This window comes from Pinus tabuliformis, chromosome 9 (genome assembly GCF_031772625.1).
Source record: "Pinus tabuliformis cultivar Carrire ecotype Pingquan chromosome 9, CPIR1, whole genome shotgun sequence".
Classification (NCBI taxonomy): Eukaryota; Viridiplantae; Streptophyta; class Pinopsida; order Pinales; family Pinaceae; genus Pinus; species Pinus tabuliformis.
The window spans coordinates 660,254,593-660,261,973 of NC_142307.1; the positions used below are offsets into that span (position 1 = coordinate 660,254,593).

Consider the following 7,381-nt stretch of genomic DNA (forward strand, 5'->3'; position numbering starts at 1 on the left):
TACCTTCTTTAAACAAGGTCAATGGAGTTTCATGGAAAAATCACAATAAATTTCCACTAGGAACATTCGCTTCATATTATCAATGAGTAACGCATGCAAAATTTCTCAAGATCACAATTTCGAACCATATTTAATAAACTAGGGCACAAATCTTCATCATGAGAACACATTCCATGTATTAGACATTACATAGAGATATCCAACAATAGGAAGCACTTACTAGGAAATATGAAGTATATCCATCCATCAAACCATGAAAAAGAACCTCCAAAATGATGCCAAACCAACTCCAAATGTCAAAGTACATCCACGCACATCCAAAACAAATATGAAATTGCAGGTCCAAATTCTTTTCAAGGGTGCGAAATCCCAAGTGATGATGATGAGTTCTCACAAATGAGACTCATCTCTACTTATATGAGTCTCTCTTAATTCGATTTAGCTTGATGAGCCCCTAAAATCATAAAATAATGTGCTAATGACAAGGCTTGGTTACAAGCCAACCAAGTAGCTATCATAATTTATGAAAAAGCCATCCATAAGTGAGCTGAAATGATGACATCATGATGAAGAAAGGTCGTTGAAGGGCCTCATTGAGACCTCTAAGTGGCATGATGAGAGAGAAGGCTCCAATGAAGATGAATGAGGGGATGGCCACTAATTTTCCATGCAATTCATCATGTGGGTCCCCAAAGTGGGTTTGGGACAAATCTGTTGGTCTCATGGGTCTCCTGATGAAAGATACACTTGTAAACTGCTCCAAATGAGGGCTCTGATGATGGTTCCTACCCTCCCATGTCTCAAGGGTGAGACAAACCTCCTATGGGCCTTGGATCAGTTGCCTTGATCATGTTAAGCCGGCTTGGCCATGCTGGTCCAAGTGCAAAATCTCATGAATAATGTGGGGTAATGAACAAACTATTAAAGGTGTTCAGGGTTCCCATGGCGTGAAATGATGCTCAAGCACATGATGGAGTCCCATGGCTCTCAACACATACCCTACAAAAGTCAATATGATCCTTTTATGGGCTTGGGCCCAATTAAGTTGCCCAGCCCATGTTGAAACCACCTACCAATTACATATAAGATCCAATGCACTTCCTCACCATCAGGTACAATAATTCATTAGTGCATCTAAGTGAACCAAGCTTGTTAATCAAGGGCACAAATGACACTTCATAGTGGGCTTCCCTTCCAAGTCACCCAAAAGTGCCCCAAAAACAAGCATAAGCACTCGATTTACAATGAAAGAAATAAATTTAGGATTGGATGGTCCACCTTCAAACATATGCTCTCGACAGATGGCCAAGGGGGCATATGACTGACTCAGGGAGCAGAGATCAACTAGTAGAATATATCAGCTACACCAGTGGCTGTCAAGGGTCACTGGTTGAAGACAAATCTAAGAGAAAAGTTTCTCCTATGGGTCACCCACTAGTGGTGGGTAAAAAACCTATCTACCATGAAACCCTTACTCTTATGGTGATTGGCATGGTTTTTCTTGCATAGTCTTGGTCTACTTTCTTTCCTAGACTTTTCAGTACTTATATAGCAAATCTGAACCTATTCTTGAGGGCAATGTTGAGCGATTAATTTATTAAAACAGAATATTTTGGGAATTGTCCCAGCTCAAAGTTGGCCCTATTATTTGAGCTAATTAACTTGTCTAAACACTGATATAAGTAGTAGAAATTAAGTTGCTCACAACATCATGCTATGAGGGAGATTGTAACGGCACCCAAAACTCTTCACTTAAAGGACAAACAGTTACAAGGCATTTGTCAATCAAATGTGCAACACCTAATGTGTTTTGACAATTATAAGTACTCAAGGAGTCACTGTATATCGTGTCAGGAGTCATTTACTGAAGTATTGTCTATCCAAACACCTTCCAGATTCCTTGGATGATGGTTTGAAGTCAGAAAATAAAGTCTGTTGACACCCACTCCAATTTAGATGATGCATGAAAAACAGTGGTACAACTTTGACAAATTTTAGTTTGCCTGGTTTAACAGGTTAACCTGAACAGGCTTTTGATATCAAACCAGACCCATCTAGCTTGATTCCTATGCCAGTATTTTTCCCAAGACGAGGAGCTTCTTGTACTTAAAATATCAATATGCACATTATCTGTATTCTATTCATTAAAAATAGGATTACATATATACACGAATGTTGTCTCAAGATAGGGAGACTATTTTGGACACACAATCTGTTGGTTGAGGGAATATCTCAACCACAGACCAATGTGGGAAATAGATCCTAACTACTAGGAACAGACTCCTTTGCTCAGTAAGAATCACAACTGAGACAAGTAGGAATTAGATATTCCAACACTCCCCCTTAATGAGTACTTGTCTCCATATCAATCTACAAAATCTACATCTGATCCAATCTCGTAATTATACCTTGTACCTTGTTCATGCAATTGTCGATGTCCATATAAAGGAACAACCATCCACCGGAATGCATGGGTTCCCAACCACTGCAACCGCTAGTCTACTAGGAAGTCCTTCACATACATGGTTCATCCAACCTCTTAATGAACTTTCTTTGACTCGGTCCATTACACTATGAGATATGTTACATCTCTCAATTCCCCCATTAATCGAAGACTCAATTCTCTGATTACATATTCAGCTTAGATACGAGTACACCTGCCACCCTCGTACCTACCAAGTGGTTGATTCCACAACTGATTACATATCAAGCTTAGATACGAGTACACCTGCCACCCTCGTTCCTACCGAGTGGTTGATTCCACAACTTGATGTCACTAGGGAACACATAACAAAGGGGTATGCATGCCTCTCTAGGTCTTACAGTCATATGCCCTTTTAATATACTCCAAGCTTAAGAAGATACTAGGTACATAAAACATTTTAAGAACCACAATCGACCATTACAAAGCAATATATGACATGTAGATTTGTTATAATTACAATGTGTGACTCATAATTCTAGTGTGTCTATCCCACAACCTCACACTAACTCACACAAACTTTCACCTAGTTGTCCATCATCATTTAATTTCCAGTGTCAATGTTGCACAAGATCAATATTTCCTGCACTTCTGGTCTCTTCTTTCTTTTTCTGATTTAATTGTCTTGGATTCCCCTGCGTAATTTGTTAGAGTAGCTAATTCTAACCAAAAAAAAACATTGCATTGAGCTAGCTAGGCTCAATGCTTCTAATTCCAAAACATTTATAAATACCACATTTTACATTGGAAAAATATTACCAAAGAGACTCAAACCCAACAGCAATCCAAGTATTATGGTTGGTCCATCACCACGTTGACCAACCCCATTTCAAACTGATGGCCTCCCTAGCACTGTGCATAAGGTAGAACAAACAAACACTCCCAAGGTTCGGAAAGGGCCATGGTTACATCCCCATTGGAAGCAGGCCTAGAATTCACCCTGCAACTCGGATCTCCTCCATGAGAATTGAGCTTAAATACATCCTTCACGGTCCGAAAGACATTGTTCAACAATTTCAGCACATTCCTCCGCTAACCCGGCCTGGATCTTCCACAAAATTGAGCATCCAGTTACATAATCCAAACCATCCTCCTCAGCAGTCCGGGCGTGTAAGGGATCTCTCCTCTGTTAAAAGAGAATTGAAATACTACCATCGGCGCCCTCTGAAACTGCAAATCCCGCTAGCAGAAGATCGTGTTCTAGGGCAGAAAGGGTTTCTTTAACATTATGATTTACAGAAATAGGGTTTTGAAGAACGATAATACCACCAGGTCTGAGAATCCTCACGAGCTCCAGCAGCCATTGCTGCGTGTGAAGTCCAGAGACCGAAACGACCACATCCAGTGACGAAAATTTCAAATTTAATTTTTGCTCTAACCGATCTACCTGTTTAATAACATGTAAATCTTCAGCTTTGACTTGAAAGTTTTGAATACCCCAACTAACGATGGTGGCATGAATGGTGACGAAGTCCTCGATCACTAAGACTACACGCTTTGAATCCATTTTCGGTGATATTCTTGTCTGTTACAGATATTTTTTTTCTTTTTGCCTTAGTCAGCAACGAAAATAGTGATCTGCGGCCTCCGTAAATACGAGGCCAATGAAGGCATGTTTGCCTCTGCCATCACCAACTGTAAGCGCAGGTTGAGTCTCGGCTTATGCAAATTCGGTGCCAGCATCTAGTATTGCCTCGAGATATCCGTTTATCCAATCATTCCCATCCATTTTTTCTTAAAATTAAACCACTCCGCACAGGCAATAAAAATACCAAAGAAAGGGAGCCCGGTTACTGAAATCGTCGGGAAATTAGAACACTGCGTGTCTGCAGCGATAGAACTTTAACAAACCCTGACATTTAAAGCCCAGTAAAAAGATGAAGTAAAATGAAACGGGACAGATATTAAAATCGTAGAATTCACGTGGAAGAGCAGCTCAGACCTACAGGATCAGCCAACTCAACTGTAGCAGTGGGGTTTCAGCGATCGGATCCGTGAAAAAAAAACCGCCTCTCTCCACTTCATGCCACGCCTTCTGGCTTTTTCAACAAGCCCTCATCACTGTGACAGGTAGCGATCTCCAATCTGCCATTTATCCCTGCCTCTTTACAATTTTAGTTGTCACTGCAATCGCAGCGCCTGAGGATATATCAGCAAACCTTCTTACTTTGAACGCAGGGCTTTTATGGCAAAGTGATTGATTCTCACAGGCAGATATGCGATGGACAAACAAAAGATTAAAACAATACAAATATATTATCTTATTTCCTCAGCCCAGGATGGGCCAAGCCCACGAGGGGCTCTGATACCAACTTAAAATATCAATATGCACATTATTTATATTTTGTTCATTAAAAATAAGATTACATATATACACGAATGTTGTCTCAAGATAGGGAGACTATTTTGAACACAATCTGTTGGTTGAGGGAATATCTCAACCACACGCCAATATAGGAAATAGATCTTAACTACTAGGAACAGACTCCTTTGCTTAGTAAGAATCACAACTGAGACAAGTAGGAATTAGATATTCCAACACTTGTTTAGTAACAAAAAATGCTTTGAATTTCTTGTTTCATGGTGAATCTCTGTTGTTTTTTTCATAGGAGGGTTCACCATCACCAGAATCATTAAGAGGAAAAGATATTTCCAGTGTGAGGAAGAAATATGGAGCGTTAGTATCTTCAATGAGCCTTTTTTTAGGTTGTTTGTGTTTTTCTTCAACTTGCTTTCAAAAAAAAGCTTGAATATTTCCATCTATTTCATTGCTGGCATACATTTTATATGTGAAAGTGTGCCTATGATCAGATCTGGATACAGGGGTATTAAAAGGACAATTTGATTATGCAGTTGATTTATGTGCTTGAGAACATGTCACAGAGATGAAAAGTCTCTCAAGTAATCAAGGTAAGGGTAGATGCCATGTGCATGGTCATACACCATTTTGTTTTGATGTCTATTTAGAAGAACAGAAATCTGGAACAACATATCCAATCAAGTATACCCCTCAAGTCTTTATGAGCAGCCTATGAATTCATCTCAACGAGGCCTTCATCTATGTTCAAAAGTGTAAGTATGGTGGAAATAAAAATACTGCCAGTGAAATAATTATTCTAAATTCCATTCAATGAATGTCCTCCCTTTACACTTTCAAAGGGAGGACATTCCATTAGCTGGGATTTTGTGGTTATAATTAGATATCTCTATAAGACATCCCATCCAACAAAGACAAGTGTCGGTTGTATGTTCCCTTGACGTTTTCAATGGAGCATAGTTTGAGGAAGTGTTTGACCTGGGATAAATTCAAGGATGCATCCATAGCATACCCCAAAGCATAAAGAAGATCATACGTTGGGAATACCGAAATCAAAAGATCGATCCACAATTCAAGGTATGGGTCACATTTTATCGTTATTTGTTAGTAGACATATTTATTCAAAAAGGTATCCTAAATCAAGAGGTGCTTATAAGCACCATTGATCCAAGTTCTGGCACACACTTCCAATTTTAGTGATTGTTAACATACTATGATGGAACACTCCCTCTCGGAAGCATTAAGTGGCATAAGGCATGCTCAGAAGGATTCCCTACTTGAGGAACAGCCTTGTTTTAAGCACCATAAGCACTTTAAAAGGTTTTCTTGAGAATCATTTTAAGGAGAAGAAAAAAGGTTGTAACATGAGAAAGCATCAAGCAAGATCCAAAGGATCCATAGAAGAGGAACACCTAGCATTAAAGAAGCTCCCATTGGTTGAGCTATAGACTCCCTAAATAGTCACTCTGACAACCACTTGCTATTATCTTACTGGAGAGTTGTTAAGGAATTATTTATCATTCCTCACAGAAAAGAAGGGATCTAGGAAAAAATTATTATTTTATTTGTAAGGATATTAGGCCAAGCTCTATTTATAGTGCAGTTATCTCCATTTGTGCTTCACGGTTGGATTTGGAGAGATCACCCTTGCAGCTTAGTTGAATATCTTCAAGGCAATGAAGTTAAGGGTTTCTTCTTCTTGTGGCAGGAAAATATTTTTATATAGAAAAGTATAGAAGATATGAGATATGATATGATTTGATTACAACTAAGGGTCCCTTGTATATACTTAGGCATGTGCCCCTTCACGAACAACCAAGTCCTTGGAGACATGCTTCTTCAATACTAATTATTAGTTAATTAATCATTATTCATGATTATTATTATTTATATCATTTGTATTATATATATATATATATATATATATATATATATATATATATATATATATATATATATATATATATATATATATATATATATATTATTCATAACAATATGTGTGGAGTCTGAATAGTCCTGAATATGAATAAACGGGATCACTTGCAACAAAATATGTTATGAAAAGCTAAATTCATGGTAACTTTGTCCCTATTTTTAAAAGTACTCATTTGTGGTTCATTTCACTCTTGTGTATCTATGTATCCTTAGCTGGAAATGTAATGTTGTATCATGCATTCATCTTTATAGGCAAAAATTTGGGGGGCAATGCCTAGAAGTCCAAGTTTCATGGGGGGCTCAGAAGCACCCCTTTTCTAGGGGGAATGCCCAAATGCCCCTTTTGGGGAAATGTGTCCCCACACTAGGGAAATGTTTCCCTTTGTATCTCCCCATGTTCACCCAAAAGGGGTATGTGGAGAAATATTTCCCAGCGTCCCCCCATTGTGAGAGAACCGAAAACATGGGGGCGCACCCCCCACCTTGGGGGATGCATCCCCGTGGAACACTGTAAGAAGAGAATTGCATGTGAATAGATTGGTTCAAATGAGTTAAACTTCAAGATCATGCTAACAGAAAGAGCAATTTTACTTAACTTTACAAAACAAGTGACTTGGTCACATTTTACAAAGAATCCTATGACT

At 38.7% G+C, this 7,381-nt stretch overlaps 1 pseudogene; it reads right to left on the reverse strand.

The window, feature by feature from the left end:
• Positions 1-3,611: 3,611 nt before the first annotated feature.
• On the reverse strand, positions 3,612-3,989 carry LOC149150400 (anamorsin homolog 2 pseudogene; annotated as a pseudogene).
• Between the last annotated feature and the right edge of the window lie 3,392 nt (positions 3,990-7,381).